Genomic DNA, 25301 nt, shown 5'->3' with positions numbered 1-25301 from the left:
TTAAGTTTTAAGAAATGATTTAAAATGTAATATCGTGGAAATTTAGAACTTAGATGTTAGGTGTTTTAATTGTCAGTAAGGAAGGAGCTTTCAGGGACTTTTTTTTTTTTTTTTTTATGTGTAGGGTACATAATACCTTCTATAGCTCCGGGTGCATTTCCTGAAAATCCTTTTTAAAAATATCCGAATGTTTATTTCGTATTTGGGGCACTATGTTTTTATTAGTTAAATATGTAACCCAGGAAATCCTGCACTTTTTTCTTTGGCGTTTTTTGTTTTTAAGCTAAGATAATAGTAGAGGCTGGGCGTGCGCGGTGGCTCATGCCTGTAATCCCAGCACTTTGTGAGGCCGAGTGGGGCGGATCATGAGGTGAGGAGATCGAGACCATCCTAGCTAACACGGTGAAACCCCGTCTCTACTAAAAATACCAAAAATTAGCCGGATGTGTTGGCGCCTGTAGTCCCAGCTACTGGAGAGGCTGAGGCAGAGAATCCGTTGAACCTGGGAGGCGGAGGTTGCAGTGAGCCGAGATCGCGCCACTGCACTCCAACCTGGGCGACACAGCGAGACTCCGTCTCAAATAAATAAATAAATAGTAGAAATGTTTGTCAGCATTTTAACAAATAATGGGGGTGGGGTCCTCTTTATTGGTATTCAGGATCTGAAAGCTCTATGAGTATGGTTGAAAAATATGCCATACATCAAACATCTATCTATAAGTAGCATTAACTCTTCACAAAATAATGTACATTTGTTCTACCCAAATTTTTGTATTTTGGAAAACTTGGGTTTTAATGATACATACGTTCTTGTCTGGTAAATTGTTAGATCATGTTAGATCAGGTAAACAGTCTCACTAATGTGTGCTGTTTCTACTAATTTTGTCTTCAGGCTCTTCCTTCCAATATGAAATATGTCTGTAAGTAGGTATTTCTTTCTCTTTTTTATTCTTACTAAAATGTCGTTGGAGAATATAAAGTAGTTGAAGTCTCCCTTATTAAAACCAGATTTTCATCAGAACCTCTCGTTAAAAATTCAGTGAACAACTGATTTTTATAAAAGTCAATGCATATAGCACCTGTTGGGTTATTTTGTATAATTAAAATGTACCCTAAAAAAAATCCCACCTTAGCCAGGTGTGGTATCTCACGCCTGTAATCCCAGCACTTTGGGAGGCTGAGGCAGGCGGATCACCTGAGGTCAGGAGTTCAAGACCAGCCTGGCCAACATGGTGAAACCACGTTGGTAGGCGCCTGCAATCCCAGCTACTGGGGAGGCTGAGGCAGGAGAATTGCTAGAACCCAGGAGCAGGAGGCTGCAGTGAGCCGATCGTGCCACTGCACTCTAGCCTGGGCAACAGAATGAGACTGCATCTCAAAACAAAACAAAAACCAAAAAACTCACTTGGTATTGTTATAATCTGGAGTTTAATTTAGTATTTCTGTGTTTATCTTATACTCACACCAGTTCCTCAAGGCTAAGAACTTGTCTAAAATGCTGCATGTTCTCTTTATGTAAGTTTTAATGTTGAAGTAGGAGGATAGTATTCACCTATTTATATTTGAAGGAAAACCCCAGAGAACATTTTATTTCCTTTGTTATGTTTCTCAAGGTTAAAAGGTTATATAGTAAGGTATAAGATAGTTTCATAGAAAATTAAGGAAATGTGTGGATCTTTAAGGCCATCAGTAATCGTATTTTATTTTATTTTATTTTATTTTTGAGACAGTCTCCCTCTGTCTTCCACGCTGGAGTGCAGTGGTGCAGTCTTGGCTCACTGCAATCTCCACCTCCCGGATTCAAGTGGTTCTCCTGTCTGAGCCTCCCGAATAACTAGGATTACGGGGGTGCACCACCATGCCCTGCTAATTTTTGTATTTTTAGTAGAGATGGGGTTTCACCATGTTGGCCAGGCTGATCTGGAGTTCCTGGCCTCGAGTGATCCGCCTGCCTTGGCCTCTCAAAGTGTTGAGATTACAGGTGTGAGCCACCACACCAGGCCTATTTTTACACATTATTTTATAATATAAATATATTTAATGTTACATATAAATATAAATAAATATGTGTTCATTATATATGTCTTTTCAATTTGTTGAGACTTTTTAACAACCTTGCTGACAACCTTGAAACTGGTGTATTCATTTTCACTTTTAAGGCATTACAGGCATGAGCCACTGCACCCAGCCTATTTTTACACATTGTGTTACAGGTGTATTTAATGTTACATATTATATAATTATAAATAAATATGTATTCATTATATGTATCTTTTCAATTTATTCTTGTTGGCAACCTTGAAACTAGTGTATTCATTTTCACTTTTCTTTTTTTTTTTTTTGAGATGGAGCCGCTGTCACCCAGGCTGGAGTGCAGTGCCGCTCTCAGCTCGTTGTACCTCTGCCTCCCGGGTTCAACTGATTCTCCTGCCTCAGCCTCCTGAGTAGCTGGGATTACAGGTGCCTGCCACCACACCTGGCTAATTTTTGTATTTTTAGTAGAGACGGGGTTTCACCATGTTGGCCGGGCTGGTCTCGAACCTGCCTCGGCCTCCCAAAGTGTTGGAATTACAGGCATGAGCCACCACACCCAGCATCATTTTCATTTTTTAAGTATGTTTATTGATTTTTTTTCCTTGGCATTTTGACATTGACAGTAAAGAAGAGATGTAAATAAAATGTTTTGGGGGCTTCGCCTATTCACCCATATTTGCATTCTGTATCTTAACAAAGATAGTGGTTCTCAGCCACTTTTTTGCCTTTCTACCCGAGGAATACAAAATACTTCCAACAGTAGTAGTGGCTTATTACCACAGAGATTCTCAACAAGATTGATAGGGAAAGACAGGGAGAAATAATTGTAATTGGCAAAATACCATATGGACTTTGGTTATTTTTGTAATATATAGTATTTTTATCTATAATATTGACCATAAATTTATACATATATTCCCTAAATATTCTTTAGTTTGCTAGCAGAACCGAAACCTTTGTCATTCCAATTTTTTGGCTTTGCTCCAATGTTATAGCTTTGGTTTTTCTAAATTTACTGTTTGGGCTAGTATGTTTGCTTTCTTTTATTTATTTATTTATTTATTTATTTTATTTATTTATTTTTTGAGACGGAATCTCACTCTGTCGCCCAGGCTGGAGTGCAGTGGCACGATCTTGGCTCACTGCAAGCTCCGCCTCCCAGGTTCACGCCATTCTCCTGCCTCAGTCTCCCAAGTAGCTGGGACTACAGGCACCCGCCACCATGCCCGGCTAATTTTTTAATATTTTTAGTAGAGACGGGGTTTCACTGTGTTAGCTAGGATGGTCTCGATCTCCTGACCTCGTGATTCACCTGCCTCGGCCTCCCAAAGTGCTGGGATTACAGGCCTGAGCCACTGTGCCCGGCCTGCTTTTATTTATTAAACATGCGTTGGAACAATTTTTTTATGTATCAACTTGTTTTGCCATACTAACAAATAATTGTGTTCATTATTTTTGTTTTCTTCTAGTTTGTACATATATATTGCAGTTTTTACAGAATTATATCAAAAAAGTTTTATTTTACTTTTATAGCATTGTGTTTTTCCATGTTGTATAACCTTTATGATATTTGATTGTTACTTGATAGTTGAAAAATAAGTATTAAATTTGTTCTAAACGCCTGACAGGAAAATAATAGTTTTCAGTTTATGCCTGTTTTGACATCGAATTGAACATCTCTGTGCATTTATCTTTTTCTTTTACGAATTGTTTCTATAGGATACTAATCTCAAATGAATTACTAGTCAAAGGATATAAATGTTTCTACAGTTGCCAGATTTTTGCCTCCCCAAAGACTGGAGCAAGTTTACACTGTCAGCAGAGCGTGAATGCGTTAGCTTTGCCATAATTTTGTGAACTTTGGAGTTATGATTAATGAAGTGTGATTACATAATTGGGAATTATTGCTGGGAGTAAGTTGTATTATTTAGCAGTTTTAAAATTATTTAGTTGGCCATATCATACTTTATTTATCTACCAGTGATCTATGTGATGTGACAAATATTGTATATTTCATATTTTCTGACATTTTACTGTCTTTGTTTCTCTTAAAGTTTACCAAAACTTTTGACAGCCTAATAACAATAACTCTTAGATTTCATGCAGTTTTATGTGGTTTGTACACTGAATATTTTAATGCTAGTTTAAGAGTTAATTTCTGGGCTGGGCGTGGTGGCTCACGCCTGTAATCCCAGCATTTTGGGAGGCCTAGGCGGGTGGATCACCTGAGGTCAGGAGTTCGAGACCAGCCTGGCCAACATGAGAAAACACCATCTCTACTAAAAATAGAAAAATTAGCTGGGCATGATGGTGGGTGCCTGTAATCTCAGCTGCTCGGGAGACTGAGGCAGGAGAATCGCTCGAACCTGGGAGGCAGAGGTTGCAGTGAGCCAAGATCACACCAGTGCACTCTAGCCTGGGCAACAGAGCGAGACTGTGTCTCAAAAAAAAAAAAAAAAGAGTTACTTTCTGAACTGTACGTTTCATAGTTCTGTCTTATGAGTGTGTCATTATGATTTGTTAAGATTTATGACAACAAATTCATTTCCATGTAGGAAACACTTGGAATAAAGAAAGTGTATATGAGTATATGATAGCCAAATTGACTGAGTTTTGTCTCTGGCACATAGTAAGTGTGTAATCAATATTTTAGGATAATTATTAAAAGCCAGATTATCAGGGGTCTACCACTTACTGTGTCATCTTGGGTAAATTATATAACCTCTCTGCCTCAGTTTCCTTCTCTTTAAGGAGAATAATTTAACTCATAGTCTTGCTGTGAGCATTCATGTAATATATATACAATACTTAATACAGTGTCAAGAACTTAATGAGTACTCAGTATATGTTGTGGGAATTATTATTGAAGTTCATTCAGAAATAATCTAGCCTAGCCCTCCAGGCATGCTTGTGCTGTAGCTTGAAAGCAGTACAGCAACCATCTACTTGGTAGCTTTGGCAACAAAGTTGTTTTTCCCTAAGAATTTATAATTTGTGGAGGAGCATACCACCTTAGAATTTTCATAAATTCATTTGAGAGAATGTCTCATATTTTTTTGTTCCATATGTACCCCTTCTCAGACATTTTCTGTATCAAATTCCTGCAGTATAGCATATCCTTATTTTAAGATGATAAAATTATGATACTGTGATTTTCATAAAATCCAATTATCTTTGTATTTTTGAGACAAAGTCTTACTCTGTCATCCAGGTTGGAGTACAGTGATGCAAATAAGTCTAACTGTGGCTTCCACCTCTGGGGCTCGAGAGATCTTCCCACCTCAGCCTCCCAAATAGCTGGGACCACACTTGCATGCCACCACACTCAGCTAGTTTTTAAATTTTTGTAGAGATGGAGTCTTGCCGTCCCAGGCTGGTCTCAAACTCCCAGGCTCAAGCGATCCTCCCACCTCAGTATCACAAAGTGCTGGGATTACAGGCTGCTCCCCACCCCAGCTATTCTTTTCTTCTACTCCACCAATCCCGTTATAAAAATTCTAGGGAAACCTTTCATTTCTCCTTCCCCATAGTGGAATTGAGATTATGATTAAAATACCACAGTTCTAAAGTTGTTTTGAAGTCTCTGCTAATTATACAATTGTAACTACACTATCAATTTTTGGCCACAAAGTTGAGAATCAGTGAAATGTTTTATCATTTGTAAGGTAGGTTTTAATGATTGTTGATGTATAGTTGTTGGGTCGAGGGTTATTTTTTGTAGTAATACACTTTACTTACTTGAATTTTGACATACTTTGAAAACGGAAGAAAGAGGTGAGCTTATCATTGTTTTAATGGGCATAGTACATAATCCATAGTCTTACTTTATTTCATTTTTAGAGACAGGGTCTCTATCACCCAGGCTGGAGTGTGGTGGTGCAGTTATAGTTCACTGCTGCCTCAAACACCTGGGCTTCAGTGATCCTCCCACCTCAGCCTCCTGAGTAGCTGGGACTACAGGCATGTGCTACTATACCCAGCCAATTTTTTAATTTTTTGTAGAGATGGAGTCTCACTATGTTACCCAGGTTGGTCTTGAATTCTTGGCCTCAAGTAATCCTCCCATCTCAGCTTCACAAAGCACTGGGGTTACAGGCGTGAGCCACCACACCAAGCCTGTAGTGTATTTTATTTGTGCCCTCTTCATAATGAGAAATTTTTATTGATGTATTTTTAATAATGGTGATGACTATGAATTACTGTAATTCTTGGAGAGCTGTGAATTTCTATTTCTATTTTCTTTTTGCTTTTACAAAAAATAAGTTTCTCAAGAGAAAAAAAGCAATGAAAGGTATTTTATCACCTACCTTGGGCAAATATTATGCTATGGACCTTAGACCACATAATTCTGTTACCAAATCTAAAGTGATGTTATTAGCACAACTTGTGCTAGCCTTGTTTATATTCATAATTATTACTCTGTAAATTTTTTGTATTTATGTATTTGTTATTCTATTATAATTTTAAACTATAAAACTACTTGCTTTCTTTACGTTGCCTAGGAATAATCAAGACTCACTTTAAAAATGTTTAATTTAAAAATTGGACTACTGATATTTTAATTGAAGAATATTTTTGAGATATTGAACTGATGTCACTATTCACATACTCATAATACAGTCTGGAGAAGTTTGTGATACTTTTTACGTGTACCATCAACTTTGAGAAATTTCATCAAAATTTTAGTATACTCTTGGAAATTGTATGAAGGACATCTCTCATGTCTGCTGTGACTGGGGGAAAAAATACCGCTGCTTTCCTTGTTAACATTGGGCTTAATGTTTTTCTCTCAGCTGATGAATTTGAGTTCCCTAAATTGATGAACTAAACATTATATATCAAATAAACTTACAGATAGCATCAAAATCATGGGTTAAAGATTAATATAAAACTTTTTTTTTTTTTTTTTTTGAGACAGAGTCTTGCTCTGTCGCGCAGGCTGGAATACAGTGGTAGGATCTCAGCTCACTGCACCCTCCACCTCCCAGGCTCAAGCAGTTCTCGTGCCTCAGCCTTTTGAGCAGCTGGGACCGTAGGCGCCGCCACCACACCCAGCTGATTTTTTTGTATTTTTAGTAGAAACGGGGTTTCTCCATGAAGACCAGGCTGGTCTTGAACTCCTGACCTCAAGCAGTCTGCCTACCTTGGCCTCCCAAAGTGCTGGGATTACAGGGTTGAGCTGTCATGCCCGGCCAAAACTCTTATGTCTAAAAGTCAAACTGAATATGTAGTTCAGTTTCTGGCCTTAAAAATAAAGAAGATAGTAGGATTAGGTATTTATTAGGCATTAGGAAAATGTACATTTAAAGTCAAAGTAAAATGCAGTAAAATTTATGAACTTAATAACTATTTTAGTGTCATGCACTGTGTATTTTACATATATTATTTTTATATATTTTGATAGCCTTGAAATGTATATATTTTTTTACTGTAGAGAATCATAGTGTAATCATACAATTTAAAATTTTCCTGGCCAGGGGCAGTGGCTCACACCTATAATCCCAGCACTTTGGGAGGCTAATACAGGAGGATCATTGCCTTAATTAATGGAGGCTTTAAGGCACTCTGATTTTAAATTATCCGTTGAAAATATCCACTTGGGTTCCTGTAGAGATGACCTCAGTTTCCAGTGTTCCCCCCAGACATTTGCTTCTTGCCATAGGATCAGGAAGTTTTAAGGCACTCTTATTTTAAATTATCCATTTAAAATACCCATTTTAAGTTATCCATTTTAAAATTATCCATGGATAATTTGAAATAAGAGTTTGAGCTCAAGGAATTCAAGACCAGCCTGGGCAACGTCTTGAGACCTGGTCACTCCAAAAAAAATTTAGCTGGGCGTGGTGGCATGTGTACCTGTGGTTCCGCCTACTCAGGAGGTTGAGGTGGGAGGATCACTTGAGCCCAGGAGATCAAGGTTGCAGTGAGCCATGGTTGGGCCACTGCACTTACAGAGCAAGACCCTGTCTCAAAAAAAAAAAAAAAAAATCCTGAATTCAAAATACTTTAGTCTTGAGAGGCAAATGAAGTCCTACTAGGTCGTGGCTGCAGGTTTTCAAACTCCTTGATTTAGGTTTGTTGTTATGACCACATTGCTATTCCCAAGGTGATCTCTAGGATCATCTCAAGAATGTATGAAGATAGTCATGAATGTGCTGTGTTTGTATCCTGCTTCAGTTCACCTTGGCTGTGCCTACATGATGACAAATGTTGGTGTTTTTTTTTTTTTTTGAGACGGAGTCTCACTCTGTCACCCAGCCTGGAGTGCAGTCGCGCGATCTCGGCTTACTGCAACCTCTGCCTCCCAGGTTCAAGCAGTTCTCTCCCTCAGCCTTCTGAGTAGCTGGGATTACAGGTGCCTGCCACCACGTTCAGCTAATTTTTGTATTTTTAGTAAAGAAGGGGTTTCACCATCTTGGCCAGGCTGGTCTTAAACTCTTGATCTCGTGATCCACCCACCTTGGCCTCCCAAAGTGCTGGGATTACAGGCGTGAGCCACCGTGCCCAGCCTATGATAACAGATGTTTGACAGGGAATAAAGTCGTGTCTAGTATCATTGTGCTAGTGTGCCCCTCCCCCTTAATTGTTGGCCCCAAATCTTCCCTTTATTTTCTTATATTTGTGGGAAGGGGCCACATCAGCAGCAATCATCAACCAATCAATAGGATCTACTTAGTGGTGAACATATTGGCTGTTTAATTGGTAAGAGTTGCTGGCCTGACCGCACCACAGCATGGCCACTTGGGTTCCTGTAGAGATGGCCTCAGTTTCCAATGTTCCTCCCAGACGTTTGCTTCTTGCCCAATCGAGAGGGGATCTCAAGACTCTTGATTGGTCGTTGTGAGCTCTCACCCTGCCTGGCTGTGTAGATAGACTGCATAGATACATGAAGTGGGGATGGGGGCCAAGGGCCTATTACTGCTGTTTGGAAATACTTGCCTCTTGTAGATCCAGCCTTATTGTTTTTCTGACATCCTAGTAATAGCAGATTCTGCACAAAGTGGATATCAGAGTTAATACTGTGAGGAGACAAAATAATGAGAATAGTTTTACCAAAGACAATGAAATATCGCATAATGTCTGCATTTTGCCATTGATTTGAGCGCATCTTTAGAAAACTGAATTTAACGAAAACCCAGGACATTGCTGGAAATTGTATGCCCTTTAGAAACCTTGTGTGAATTTTTATACAAACGCTGTTTTATGAGTTATATAAAATGTTACAAAAATAGAAAAAAAATACCCTGTGTCTATAAGGTGGTGCTGCTGTTGAAGTCGTGGGGCACAAGTCCATCTTCCTGGTACCTTATAACTCTTCTTACTGTATTAATTTTCTGTTCCTGACTCATCCATTACCACATACTTAACATCTTAAAACAGTAAAGATTTATTGTCTCACAGTTTTTGTAGGCCGGAAGTCCAGGCGGGCCCAACTGAGTCTCAGCTTAGGGTCTTACAAAGCCAAGATCAGTGCGTTGGCAGAGCTGCATTCCTTTCTGGAGTCTCTAGGGAAGAATCCACTTCCAAGTTAATTCGGGTAGTTTGCTGAATTCCATAGGTCTTCCCTTTTTGTCCCTCTTTCCTTACTGGCTATGAGCCAAGGGCTGGTCTTTTCTCCCAGGAGCTGAAGTGCTTTCCATGTGGCCCCCACCAGTAATGGTTGGTCAAATCCCTCTCATGCTTCTAACCTGTCTGACTTCTTTTTCTGGCTGAATCTCTGACTCCAGATGGAGAAAGTTCTCTGCTCTTGAGGTCTCTTGATTAGATTCCTGGATAACCAGGAATCTATCTTATTTTTGGATCTGTAGTCCTTTTTTTTTGTTTTTTGTTTTTTTGAGACAGTCTTGCTCTGTCACCCAGGCTGGAGTGTAATGGTGCAATCTCAGCTCACTGCAACCTCCGCCTCCCAGGTTAAAGCGATTTTCCTGCCTCAGCCTCCCTAGTAGCTGGGATTACAGGTGCCCGCCACCACGCCTGGCTAATTTTTGTATTTTTAGTAGAGACGGGGTTTCACCATGTTGGCCAGGCTGGTCTCAAACTCCTGACCTCAGATGATCCGCCTGCCTTGGCTTCCCAAAGTGCTGGGATTACAGGCATGAGCCACCATGCCCAGCAAAGATCTGTGTAGTCTTTTTACATCTGCAGTGTTCCTTTTGTGGTGGAAGGTAACCTATTAACAGGTTCCAGGGATTAGGGTGTGGACATCTTTGGAGGGCCATTCTGCCTAATACATTCATATACTCCTGAAAAGAAACTTGATAAATTCTGTACCCTTGCACATTTTAAAGTTGATTCCTACAATTTTTCATCATAGATTGAAATTGTTGGAAAACAATATAATTTCTGTTTTTTCCAGATACGCCACTTTTATAAGTACCTAAATATCATAGTGATTTGATGCTGTCATTGTTTTTAAAAAACAAGCTTGAATTAACTCATTTCACAGTTGGAAGTTTTTGGCGTCCCTTTTTCTTATTAAACTGTTTATTTTCTTTCGACTTCTCCAGCATAATTTTATTTGAATTCCATGTATTTTAATGTTTTAAAATACTTTATTAATGACTCTATCATACTTGTTTGAAGCAAATATACATTTAATTTTTCAAAATTTTTTACTGATTTCTTCATTCTTGTGGAACTCCCTCTCTGGACAATGCATTTTTGTATGGTATTTCCACAATGGAAGAGGTAATCATTAAATGAAAATTGTTATTCTTTCTGTCATCACACTGTACAGTAAAGTGTATCTGAATTCCTAAACACAAGGCAGAACACCAATTCTTAAAGCCATGCTTTGCCTTTAATAGAAATATTTGTAAGACAGGGAAAGCCAGAAGCTTGAGGGTTAATGGTGCCTTGATAATGGAGGTTTTAAGGCACTCTTATTTTAAATTATCCATTTGTTTTGTTCCATGGAAGCTTCTACAACCTAGGGCAACTCATTCTAATAAGATTTGGGATGGAGATAGGTATGGATTTCTTGTGAAAAGTGGGAGAATGAGGACTCTGGGAAGGTAGGCAGATCATCTTTGGGAAAGCAAACAAAGGGAAGATGAAGATATAGAAGTTGATTTTCTTAAAACTTGTCATGCTCAAGTATCCCTTGGAAAGCTTTAGTGTGTACCTTTAGTAATACATACCCCACTTTGTATCCCATACTGCCTCCTTGAAAGACTGTCCCCCTCCTGCCTACCTCCTGTCCTCCCACAGGGACAGAAGCTAACTTCTCTCCACCACCCAGGATTGCCCTTGCATCTGTTACGCACTTTTGAGTCCATGCCCAAGAGAGGATTAATTCCTTTCTCATACTAATGCCTACCTTTTGGGCCCTGTTTCTTGTCACAGTATTTGGCTCTTACCAGGAAATTTGCCATTAGCAGTGTTTGCACATTTCAGCAGAGATTCTACCCACAGGTTAGTGATATCCAAATATAGCCATTTGCTGCATAACAACATTTTGAGTCAGCAGACCACATATAAGATGTGGTAGCCATCATGATATAGTATAACACATTACTCACATTTGTAGTGATGTTGGTGTAAACAAACCTACTGTGCTACCAGTTGTATAAAAGTATAGCATTTGTCTTTCATTAAGACAAGGAAAAAATAGCACAATTACGTACAGTATATAATATTTGATAAACAATGATGTTACTGGTTTATGTATTTAAATATACTTTTTAATCATTATTTTGGAGTGTACTTTTACTTTTTTTTTAAAAAAAAGTTTATTTTAAAACAGCCTCAGGCAGGTCCTTCAGGAGGTATTCCTCAAGAAGGCATTGTTAATCATAGGTGATCAGGGCTCCATGTTATTGCCCCTGAAGACCTTCTAGTGGGACAAGATGTGGAAGTGGAAGACAGTGACACTGATGATCCTCATCCTGTGTAGGCCTAGGCTAATGTGTGTATCTGTGTGTAAGTTCTTAATAAAATAATTTTAAAGTAAAAAAAAAATATATATATATATTTTTTTCTTTTTGAGATGGAGTTTCGCTCTTGTTGCCTAGGCTGGAGTGCAGTGGTGCAGGCTCAGCTCACTGCAACCGCCACCTCCCAGATTCAAGCGATTCTCCTGCCTCAGCCTCCTGAGTAGCTGGGATTACAGATATGCACCACCACGCCGGCTAATTTTGTATTTTTAGTAGAGATGAGGTCCATGTTGGTCAGGCCGGTCTTCAACTCCTGACCTCAGGTGATCCGCCTACCTCGGCTTCCCAAAGTGCTGGGATTACAGGCGTGAGCCACCATGCCCGGCCTAAAAATTTTTAAGATAGAAAAAAGCTTATTAGAATAAGGATGGAAATATTTTTGTATAGCTGTACACTGTGTTTGTGGTGGTGGTTTTTTTTGTTTTTTGTTTTTTTCTTTTTGAGACAGAGTCTTGCTCTGTCGCCCAGGCTGGAGTGCAATGGTGTGATCTCAACTCACTGCAACCTCTGCCTCCTGGGTTCAAGCGATTCTCCTCTGCCTCAGTCTCCCAAGTAGCTGGGACTACAGGCGTCCGCTACCATGCCCGGCTAATTTTTTGTATTTTTAGTAGAGACGGGGGTTTCACCATATTGGCCAGGCTGGTCTCGAACTCCTGACCTTATGATCCACCCTCCTAGGCCTCCTAAAGTGTTGGGATTACGGGTGTGAGGGTGTGAGCCACAGCGCCCGGCCTAAAATCTTTTATACTGTATTTTTACTGTACTCTTTCTGTGTTTAGATACACAAATACCATTTTGTTACAAATGGTAACAGTATTCAGTACAGTAACATCCTGTACAGGTTTGTAGCCTAGGAGCAATAGGCTGTATCATCAAGGTTTGTGTGAGTACAGTCTGAAGTTTGCACAATGATGTTTTGGCCTAACTTCACATTTCTCAGAATGTATCCGTGTTAAGTGATGCATGATTATATAAGAAATACGTCTACAGTAAGTCAGGTAGTGGGGGCAAAGCAGAGGCTCCTTACATCTGTGCCTTTCAAGTTACAAAAAAAGGATTTTTTTTAATGTTGTTCAAAGTCTGGGTGATTATCTTAACGTTGCATGTGTTAAGACATAAGCTATACAGGCCAGTTACAACTGGCTATCTTATTTCCTTTTGCTTGAAATGACAGTGCCAGTTTGTCTTCCAGTTTTTGAGGGTATTTTATTTAATGGCAAAAACCGCAATTACTTTTGTACCTGATCTTTTGTGAGTAACTGCTGAAATAAGAACCCAAATATCTCTATACAAATAGGAAAACCTGAAGCCATACTTTAAAAATAAACATTTCTCTGAAAGAAACAATTTGCAGAAATTTATCTCTACCAAGAAGATGTGGTCCTTTACATTATCCCACAGAGACATTTGTCCTTTGAATTGCTGCTCCATTTTTGTAGTCCCTATTTTACATTTGTATGGCTGAATATACTATTTGGGTCCTTTTTCCGTTAAGGAACAGCCTGTATATAAAACATAATTTTGTTGCCAGCTTTGAAATGAGTTTCTAGTTTCTGATACAACAGTGTTTTAAACATATTAAACATTTAAACATGTTTCAAGCAATCTTGAAAATGTCGGGAAATTCAAAGTTAAGTGCAACCCTTTTTTCCAACATTCTGCACAATAGGGACATCTCCCAATACCTATATGACCTGGTAATGGAAGCTCAGCACTGAGATAACGTAGAGAAAAGTGTCTTTCTCTTTGAATATTGTGCCTTTTCTTAATGTGGTTGGTAACTGAGCTTTCTGCCAGGTTCTTACTCATTCTCACCTTGACCACGCCATTATTTACATAATGATTCTGAGCAGTCATTTCTGAGTTTTGTAGACTGAGTATGTGAGTTTACCTTTCCAAACTACAACAATTTAGGTTGTTTCTTTGCTCTTATGTTGTCATTCTGGTCTTCATATTTTTCCTTTCTTCTTTTGTCACCTATCGATTAGCCTTACATATTAAAGAAGTCCTTATGAATTTTAGTCTTGGCTCCTGACAGGACCTTCTGCTTTCGAAAACTCTCTTTAGTAGACTGCCAAGCCATCTCCATGAGGTATCCGGACATCTTACATTTTAGAATGAAATAAGTATGAGGACAGAAACAACTAATTGTCTGCCAATATTCCTTCTATTCTTTTTTCTTGTTGGTAGATGCTCCAATTCTTAAGCATATGGTGAAATAAAGGACATATTTCCTAGCCCCCCGATAGCTATGGTCATATGACTAAGTTCTAAACCATGAAATGTAAATAAAAGTTTCCTGTGAGATTTCTGAAAAATTCCCTTAAAAGGAGGCTATTGCTTATCTCCTTTTTCTCGTCTTGCTGTCTGATCAGCCGATGTGATGGCTAGAACTTACTTGAACAGTTATTTTTAAAACCATGAAGGAGAAGCCACATGTTGAGGATGGCAGACCAACAAAATATAAGGACCCTTGGTTCCAGACAATCATGGTTCTGGATTGCCTATGTTTTTTGTGAAAGAAGTAAACTTCTGAATCATTTAAGCCATTGTTATTTTGAGTGTTCTGTCATTCCATTGTTATTTTGAGTTTTCTATCATTAACAGCTGAACCTAATCCTAACTGATACATATATCTTTAAAAGTCAAGCTTTTTCCAAATAAGCACATAGACTGGGTCCCATGGGTTTTATTGTGCAGCATTGACATAAAAACTGTTAATCTCCACTTTAAAAATTTTGATGCTCAAATTCAGCACTGACATTTCACCTGTTATGTATGACTCCACCTCTGTCATTTTTCTACTTTCACCAAGGTTTCATTGCCCAACTTCCATCCTTGAAATTGTTAATACCTCTAATAGGTGGTAATATGTGAGGAGTTACAGGAGGCTACAGGATAAACATCTTCCTGGAGCATCAAGAATTTGGAGGGAGAACCTTAAGTTTTATATCGAAAAACATGTAATGGGAGGCAAAATTTATGTACATTTTTGAAATATTAAGAAAACATTTTTTAAAATTCTATGGAATTGAAATACAAGAGGCTATTAATTTAGATCCCACATGGTAATAAGTTCACTCTTTTCTGCCTCTCTTTTTCCCTAAGGATACTAGATGGAGACTTGAGAAAGGACTGCTTACTTGGTAAGAGCTAAGATATTCCTGGAAGCAGAGTAAATAAAGCTCATGGCCCACCAGCTAGAAAGGTAAGAGATTTTAAGCTTTTAACATAAAAGTATTCTTTTCATTTTGTGATTATCTTTCAGATATTACCGAATTTAGTAGATGTTTCCAGACAGTTGTCTTCAGAATGCTAATGTCCTACCATGTTGATAGTGTTTAGTGAAAAAAGGATTCTGAGATTCAGCAAATTTCGAAATGTCTTTTGGAGATAGAATGAATGTCAGCATATAAAAGCACAATGAAGACTTAGGTTAAATATTTAATTTTGTTTAACATAGAGTTTCCTAAATTTATCTGACTAGGGACCCCTCTTTAGCAAAGGGTTCCGATATAAAGGTTTCAGTTCTTCTAAGAATAATAATAGAAATTAATCTGAGGTATTTTCTATCTTTCGAAAATATTTTGGGCAAAAAGTTTACCCACTCTAAGGCTGTACAAGCTAATGAAAATGTCAAATTTATTTGCTTTCTAATTGAATGATACCAACTAAGTTTATTACCGCAGTTGTCTCATGCTGATCAGAAACATTAATTGGAAGTTATACAGTCCCTCATACATACCTTTATTGAATATCTACTATGTGCCAGCCACAGAATGGTGATATTAGAGTATAAAGTAAAATTTTTTTTTTTTTTAAATCTCAAGCCATTTGCAGTTTGGGGATGTAGCTTCTAAATATGGAAGGAAAATACCAATTTAATAAATGTAGTCTGGCGTTCAAAATTTTTCAAAACATAGTGATAGACTTTGTTAGATATATCAAAATACACAAGCAGATTGGCTTTTTTGTCACACCTGGATCTGGAGGTTCACATCAAAAGAGAAACTATGCGTAAAAGTATAGTTATTCTAATTTTGACAAAAATTCGGAGAATAATTTAAATCTGTCAATACATTTATATATTTGAAAAGCAAAAAATTTTAAAGCAAGTATAAAGCAGAATGGGTGATAACACTTGATAATTTTTTCTTACTCTCTGATACCTGCATTAAATAATTTTAAGCTGCTTGACTAACTTAAATGATCAAGTTTACTAGAAGCAGTCATCATAAAATATAAGCTCCATGAAGTCAGGAACTGTGTCCGTGTCATCGTACCCTGAAGTCTAGCACATTCCTACCCTATTGCGTGTGCTCAATAATGTTTATTGACTGAATGATGGGGTAAATGAGAGATCCAAATTTGAGGGTAGGGGAGTAATAGATGGAAGATGCTCGGAAGTTAGTGATGTTGACTAAAAAAGGGATGGATGAATGGCAAATGGATGATATAATGGAGGGAATTGATTAAAAGCCTGCATAGCTAGAGCCGGAGATTAAGGGGAAGCCTAAGACTGGTTAGGAGGGAGTGGTCAGTCCATGCGAGGGTCTAGAAAGAATGTTAAGCATTTGAGACTATCCTGTGAGCTATTTTTTTTCATAACTGATCCTTGACTCTGATTTTGATAGTACTGCTTTAGTTCAGATCATTATTCTCCCTTGAACTTAGCAGTAGCTTGTGCCAGTTTTCTTTCTGTTTTTGTTGTTGTTGTTGTTGTTTAGATTTACCTCTTATTTTTGTTATTTTTTGCCAGTTTTCTTATGCATAGTGTACTGCCCTCTTTAATCCATCCTCTACACTTTTATTAGTGATCTTGCAAAAATCCTCCTCTTGATTTAGTTCACCTACTTAAAATGTTTCAATTTCTTACAACAGAGTTAGACAAACTTTTTCTTTAATGGGGGAGTGGGAGACTGGGAGACTGATCGATCATACATATTTTAGGCCTTGTGGGAACCACATATGATCTCTGTTGCATAGTCTTCTTTGTGTCTCCACCCCCACCTTTAACAATTTTAAAGTGTGAAAAACTCAGCACTTTGACCCAGGGCCATAGCTTATATAACCTTGGGGCAGTGGGAAGGGAAGGAAGAATGGTGGAAGGGCAGGTAACGGTGGAATCCAAACATTTTACCATGTTATTAAAGGCCTTTCAAGATTTGGATATCTCTCTGGTCTTACCTTCTTAATCTTCTATCCTGTTGATGAGAAGAGTGAAACTCTATAAAATATTTGAAGAGATTTATTTGGAGCCAAATATGAGTGGCCAGTGGCTAATGACACAGCCTAGGAGACCCTGAGAACATGTGCCCAAGATGGTTGGGCTACAGCTTGGTTTTATACATTTTAGGGAGACATAAGACATCAGTCAATACATTTAAAATGTGCATTGATTGGGTCCAGAAGGGTGGGAAAAGTGGAAGTTCGGGGGGTGGGGTGCTGTGCTCCAGTTCATAGGATTCAAAGATTTTTTGACTGGCAGTTGGTTGAAAGAGTTACTATCTAAAGACCTGGAATCAATAGAAAGGAATGTCTGGTTTAAGATAAGAGGTTGTAGAGAATAAGGTTTTATCATGCAAGAGAATAGATTGTAAATGTTTCTTATTAGACTTAAAGAGTCTGTTGTATCAATCTTAAGGTCTCTGTGTTGACATTAATGTTGGTCAGCTGTGCCTGAATTTCAAAGGGAGGAGGGTATTATGAGGCATGTGGGACCTCCACTTCCCATCATGGCCTTAACTAGTTTTTCGGGTTAACTTTGGAATGCCCTGGGCCAAGGGAAGGGTCTGTTGGTTGGGGGGCTTAGAATTTTATTTTTGGTTTACAGTCCCACACTTCAGCTATCAGAGGTTCTCAGAGCCTCCTCAGTGGACTGTGCTTTATTGTGCCTCAACATGCTGTCTCCTCTTTATGAAATATCCCAGAATGGCTGATGCCTCTTGCTTTGAGAAAACTCAACTCAGGCATTACTTCCTTTAGTAGCATTTCAGGGCCCTCTCCAGGATTGGCTAGGTATTTAGGGAATAGAAACTCAATCAGATAAATTCAAGTAAAAAGAGGGGGTAGGACTCATACTAATGGTACTGGAGACTCTCGGATCCAGTCACAAAACATAGTTGGACATCACAGAAAACTATTTTCCTTCATGATTTCTCACCTCTGTATTTCTGTGCCTACTCCATTCTGGCTTTTATTAGGTTTTTTTTGTTTTTTTTTTTTTTTTTTTTTTTTTTTTTATCAGTAAGAACATGACAGAAAATGTCTACCGGTCCTAAAATACGATTTTGAATCTCTGATGCTCACCTCTGTGTGACTGATTTTTTCTTTCTACAGATTTCCTGAAGAGGTAGTCTGATTGGCTTAACTTGGTCAGTATCTCCCCTAGTTTACCTGAGGCGGGTGTGTCAGGATCATGGATATATAGGATTGCCCTTTTCTGCACTGTTGGCAGATCAAGCTCTCTAAAAGGGGAATATGAACGCTTTGGATTTATGTTCCCATAGCATGTCTTTATTATTATATGTATCACTGAATTACTATTTTCACTTTTTCTCTTCCTTACTAGTCTGATTTTAAGGGCAGGGACTGTGTCTTTTTAAAAAAAGTTCATGTATTTTCATAAAAACCATGGTAACATCAAGCAACTTTTATTCTTAATATGGTATTAGATACAAAATAGGCAGTGAAATAAATGTTTTCCAAATAAATTTTATAAAGTAAATTATTTGTATTGGAAATGCTCAGAGTGCTATGTATTATCTATAACATTTAGTATTACCTGTATTTTAGAAACTTGTTTAGAAATTTGAGTACATGCTTAAAGGTTAAGAGTTTGCAACATTTATAGTTCTGTAACCAGCTAAATAGAAGATCAAATTCATATTTTAGAATCCGGATATTTCTAACGTTAGTCACCAGAAATGTGTTTGCTCCCTCCCATTTTTGTAGACTGATTTAACAGCACTATTTTCTATGGAATTGCTTTCCTCATTTGTTTTTGATAGGGATGTAGGAAAATAAAATATTTTATCGTGTGAATCACTTCAGTGATAGAATTAAAAATGACATGGGAATATTGGTACTACAGCCTAAAGCATCTTCCTTTTCCTCAACAGACTTAACCTACATGTCATATTTTAAAAAGGGAACAAGGAGCTAACAGAATAAATGATTATACAATATCACCCTTTGAGTCTTCAGATTTGTGAATTAGTCTACTGTAGTATAATTTTATTTGCTCTTAGCCTTGCAGTGCAGAATGTAGTTTTTCTATTTGATATATACCATAGCATGAAAGTTATAAACAAAAAGCAAGCATAGTTCTTAGGGAATAAATATATCTTATAGTGTTTTTTTTCATGACTACTGCTACAAACTACATCTATGCTAATTATATAATGGTTATACAGTACTCCCCCCTTATCTGTGGAGGATAAGTTTCAAGAGCCCCAGTGGATGCCTGAGACTGTAGATAGTACTGAGCCCTATACGTGCTATTTTTTTCCTATGTAATAATGAGCAGGTAGCATATATAGCCTGGATGTGCTTGACAAAGTGACAATTGACATCTCGTGTGGGATGGAGCAAGAAGATGCGATTTCATCACTCTATTTAAAACAGTACACAGTTTAAGACCTATGAATTGTTTGTTTCTGGAGTTTTCCATTTAATATTTTTGGGCAGCTGTTGACTGTGAGTAACTGAAACCATGGAAAGTGAAGCTGCAGATAAGTGGAGGACTGCTGTATAATGAATTATTACAGTGCATATTATTTACATACAACTTAAACTCCTTCTATAAGTTTTTCCTTTATTTTTTACTTCAAAACTCTTTAAGGGTTCTACAATAAGACATTCTCTTACAAAATCACAATATGTCCATGAAAGTCAGGAAGTTAACATTGATATATTGCTACTATCTAATCTGCAGGTTACATTTAAGTTTTTTCAGTTGTTCTGATAACGTACTTTATAGGAAAGGGATTCCGTCTAGAATCTCAGGTTGCAATTATTTGTTATGTCGCATTGGTCTTTTAAAATCAGAAACAGTTCCTTAATGTTTCCTTGACTATAATGATTTTGGTGCTTTTGGAGATTATTATGCCAGTGAATTTATAGAGTTTACCTCAATTTGGGGTTATATAATACTCTTCATTATTAGATGCAGGTTCTTTATCTTTGGCATGACTATTATAGAAGTGATGCTGTTACATTCTTATTACATTCTATCAGTGGCATATGATTTTATTTTCCTTATTTCTAGTGAGGTTAAGTCACGTCACTTGATTAAGATGATGTTTGCCAGGCTTTTGTGCTGTAAATTACTTTTGCCCTTAGTAATTAAGCTGTATAGGGAGATATAATACTTTGAGATGATATAAATATCCTGTTTCTTATCAAACATTCAGTTTATTCCTTTATATCAGTATGGGTTCATAGAACCCTCTTTATTCACGGTGTGATCCATTACTATCATTATTTATTTTGATCATCGAATTATCCCAGATTTAAGTCCTTTCTTACTTTCCAGCCAAATCTGGCAGCAGTACAGGATGGGTCTTGAATATCTTGTGCCAGAAAGTAAGGAAGGACTTACTTCTTTATTTCCACTGCAAGACCCATCCTGTACTGCTGAATTAGAATCAGCCAATTCTTCAAGGAGCTGAGGTCCCTTTTGGTGGAGAATGGTATTTACACACTGTATTAGGCCATTCTTGCATTGCTATAAAGAAATACCTGAGACTGGGTAGTTTATAAAAAAAAGAGGTTTAATTGGCTCCTGGTTCCACAGGCTGTACAAGCATGGCACTGGCATCTGCTCAGCTTCTCGGGAAGCCTCAGGGAGCATTTACTCATGGCAGAAGGCAAAGCAGGAGCAGGCACATAACATGGTGAGAGCAGGAGCAGGAAGAGAGTTGCAGGGGGCACACAATTTAAAAAAATCAGATCTCCTGAGTATTCATTCACTATTGAGAGGACAGCACTGAGCCATGAGGGATCTGCCCCAACACCTCTCACCAGGCCCTGCCTCCAACATTGAAGATTACAATTCAACGTGAGATTTGGCGGGGACATCTGTTCAACCTATATCACACACCAGAGTCTGGATGCTAAGTGTGCTTATTGGGGTTTCAGTGTTCCAGGCCCTGTCAGTGGACACAGCTAGGGACATACATGATCACATATGCATGCATATACAAATTGACATCTATATTTCTGTATCTTTATGTTGAGAGCCATAAATTACCACCAGTATCTTCAAATGTCATCTGATACTAAGGTTCATTCTATATTTATAATTCCCTTCAACTGTAGTATGAATTCACTCTTACCTAGCACATCCTTGATATATTTACTTATTTGATCAATATCCACGTATTTACATAATGAATTGCCTGGTGCCATCAGGCACTCTCCTTTCCTCTCCATCAAGTAGATGTCTTCTTGTTTGGGTCCTGACACCCTATGCTGGACTAGTGCCACTCCTATCCTTTACTTCATGTGGATGCCTCCTTAGCCCACTTGGGCATTGACAGCTCACATCAGGCTGCCTTCCCTTCTTTTCTTATCCATCTGAGACTCCAACATTAAATGCAGGGCTGACCACCTCCTTCCCAGCCCAACCCTCAACTCATCTATCTCCCAGTGGACATCTTTCTCACTCTGCTTAGACTCAGACGCTGCAGTGGGCTGCCCTCAGGTAGCCTGTCTGAGCTACCTCCTGTGCAGACACTCTGTATTTGTTTTCTCTGGTGGCTTAACTTTTATGTGAATTTTAAGCTGGAAGATGCATTTTGCCAGTTAATTTCTCACATTTTCTTCTGTTTATCTTTTCTTAAAATGTTTTTCTTTATTATTCTCTTTTCTTATTGGCATTTTATAGTACATGATTCCATTTGATAATGAGCCTAATAACTCTAGAAATTCCAAAAGCCTCTCTGTACTATTAAAAGTGGTTTACATAAAATTTCTGTATAGTTGTTAGTTGTAAAATAGCAGGAGAAACATTTTTGTCCCATTTTTGACCTTGAATAAATCATTTTACCCTTTCAGACCTCAGTCTCATTTGCAAAATGAATAGTTAGGACTATATTAGGAACCTAACGACGAGGTGCCCGATCAGAAATCCATGTCATAAGAAAAAGCCTATATTCTATATTCAAGTGAGAGAATTTTAACTTACATTTTATTTTTTAAAAATGGGCAAAGAGGTGCAGTGCCTCATGCCTGTAATCCTAGCACTTTGAGTGGCTGAGGCAGGAGGATGGCTTGAGCCTAGGAGTTCGAGATCAGCCTGGGAAACATAGGGAGATCCTGTCTCTACAAAAACTGTAAAAATTAGCTGGAGATGGTGGTGTACACCTGTGGTTCCAGCTATTTGCAAGGCTGAAGTGGGAGGATTGCTCGAGCCTGAGAAGTGGAGCCTGTAGTGAACCATGATCATGCCACTGCACTCCAGCCTGGGTGACAGAGCAAGACCTCATCTTGAAAAAAAGGCGGGGGCTGGGCAGAGGACGCATTTTACATAGAACTACAGATGACCATTATATATATGAAAAAGTTCAACTTCATTAGTGTGTCAAGATATGCAACTTAAAAATTAGTTTTTTTACTAATATGACAAAAATGTTAAAAAATGATATCCACTGTTGGTGTTGGTATTGAGAAACGAGGTCTTTCTCTGCTGGTAAAGTAGAAATCAATACTGTATATTTGGAGAGCAGTTTAGCAATATAAATCGAAAGCCTTAAAATATGCCTTTACTTTGATATAGCAGTTTCACTTCTAGAAGTTCATCCTGTGGAAATTATTACAGATATTGCACAAAGATTTGTCCCAAAGATATTCATTGATGGTAAAAGCCCATTGACAATTATATGATGGAGTACTATATAGCCATTAAAGATGACATCTATTTAATGACATTACTATTTAATTATATGGCAGAATTTAGATAATTGCATTTTAGAGAAAGTTATAATACTATTTATATATTTTTTCTTCTTTTTTTCATTGTCATAGAGTCATGTTTTTATAATTTATAAAGTTATGTATCACCATACATTGACAAGACTAGACTATGTACTCTGGAATGTTAACAGTAGTTACCTCTGAACAGTAGTATTCAAGGTAACTTTTCTTTTCTTTTTGCTTTTCTGTATTATTCTTGGAGCAGATTTACAGTTCCTTATAATGCCTTAGTTCATTAGGTGTAGTTTAGTTTACATTATCAGGATATAATAAGTGATCTCCTTCTGAACACCAGGCATGGTAGCATTGCCTGTAATCCCAGCTACTTAGGAAGCTGAGGCAGGAAGATCACTTGAGCCCAGGATTTCAAGGCTGCAGTGAGCTATGATCATGCCACTGCACTCCAGCCTGTGTGACAGAGCAAAACTCTGTCTCTTAAAACACACACACACATACACGCACACTCTCTCTCTCTCTTTCTCTCTCTCTCTTGCTCTCGCTGTCTCTCTCTCTGCAGTTTTAGGGTTTTTTAGAATTATGTAAGATCTCACACACACACACACACACACACACACACACACACACACACACACACTCTGTCTCTCTTTCTGCAGCTTTAGGGTTTTTTAGAATTATGTAAGATTGATCATTTATACAGGATACCTAATAGCAGAAATTGCTATATGTTGTCACAAACAAAATTGAAAGTAGAACTTAAACAAGTATGGAGTTCTAAAATAACATGCTTTATAGCAATAAAATAGAGAAAATGTGAGGAACATATACATGTTTGTATGTGGAACTATCTTAGAAAACTGGAAAGAGGGCCAGGCACAACGGCTCAGGCCTGTAATCCCAGCACTTTGGGAGGCCAAGGCCTGGATCACCTGAGTTCAGGAGTTCAAGACCAACCTGGCCAACATGGTGAAACCCCATCTCTACTAAAAATACAAAAATTAGCCGGGCGTGGTGGTGTGTGCCTGTAATCCCAGCTACTCTGGAGGCTTGAACCTGGCAGGCGTAGGTTGCAATGAGCTGAGGCGCAACATTGCACTCCATCCTGGGCAACAAGAGCGAGAGTCTGTCTCAAAAAAAAAAAGAAAACTGGAAAGAGGAAGCCTTCACTTTTGTACTGATCTAAGTTCTGCAGCAGAACATCAAGCAAGTGTTCTCAGTTCGTAGGATCCTCTTATGCCTATATTAAAATAAGTGCCTGTTACCTCAATATATTTTATAGGTTTTTTTCTTTTCTTTTTTAGAATTTTCAGGGATTTGCTCTTCCCTATTTTTCTGTTCCATCTCTTTCTCTAATCTTGGGAGCAATTGTTAGTGCTCTTTACCTTAGAGCTGTTTTTGGTCATATTTCTCATTTGAAGTTTGAGACAACAGTTTGTATGGAGGAATATTTATTTTTTTTCTGAAGTAACACATGTAGATAGCATACATGTTAAGATTTTTGTAGATTCACATATGAAAAATATATTTACAGGGATCAGGCACGGTGGCTCACATCTGTAATCCCAGTACTTTGGGAGGCCAAGGTGGGCGGATCACGAGGTCAGCAGATGGAGACCTTCCTGGCTAACATGATGAAACCCTGTGTCTACTAAAAATACAAACAAATTAGCCGGGCATGGTGGCGGGCTCCTGTAGTCCCAGCTACTTGGGAGGCTGAGGCAGGAGAATGGTGTGAACCTGGGAGGTGGAGCTTATAGTGAGCCGAGATTGTGCCACTGCACTCCAGCCTGGGCGACAGAGCGAGACTCCGTCTCAAAAAAGAGAAAAAAAAAAAAAAGAAAAATATGTTTATAGTTTTATATTGATTCTACCAGAACCACATACCTAGGTGAAATTTTTAAGTGTTGAAAATAAAGCTTCATGTTGTATTTAATTTGGATAAAGTGCCGGGGGCACTTTATTAAGCCCCTGCACAGTAGGAGACAGAGAGAAAGTTGCCATTTCAAACCTGGAAATTATGCTGAGTTTTTATAGAATGTGAAATGAAGAATCCAGCCCATGGTGGGATAGGAGGAGGGGAAAAAACTAGAGTGAGTTTCACTGACTTAAGTAATTAACAGATACCATTTATGAATGGTCAAATGGTCATTAGCCCTGGTCTTTGACTTCACACAGCTATGGCAGGAAGGTTATTTCACAAACCTTGAAGTTCATATTTTAAGAATATTTGTGTATATATGTGTACACATATATACATATATATATACACACACACACATATATACACATATATACACACATATATATGTGTGTGTGTGTATATATATTTATATATATATATTTTTTTTTTCCTGGGGTAGGGTCTTGCTCTATCCCCCAGGCTGGAGTGTATTGGCA

The 25301-nt window shown here is 38.1% G+C and overlaps 1 protein-coding gene across 2 annotated transcripts in view; it reads left to right on the top strand.

The window, feature by feature from the left end:
- ATF2 (activating transcription factor 2) overlaps window positions 1-25301 on the top strand; it is a 95404-nt gene that overhangs the window by 1944 nt on the left and 68159 nt on the right. For both annotated transcript variants that reach the window (XM_003253741.2, XM_003253739.2), the window contains exon 2: window positions 15078-15177. The gene's annotated coding sequence lies outside the window, so the exon portion shown is untranslated. The remainder of the gene's footprint in view (window positions 1-15077; window positions 15178-25301) is intronic.

This window comes from Nomascus leucogenys, chromosome 22a (genome assembly GCF_006542625.1).
Source record: "Nomascus leucogenys isolate Asia chromosome 22a, Asia_NLE_v1, whole genome shotgun sequence".
NCBI lineage: Eukaryota > Metazoa > Chordata > Mammalia > Primates > Hylobatidae > Nomascus > Nomascus leucogenys.
This window is presented reverse-complemented; position numbering and strand designations above follow the sequence as displayed.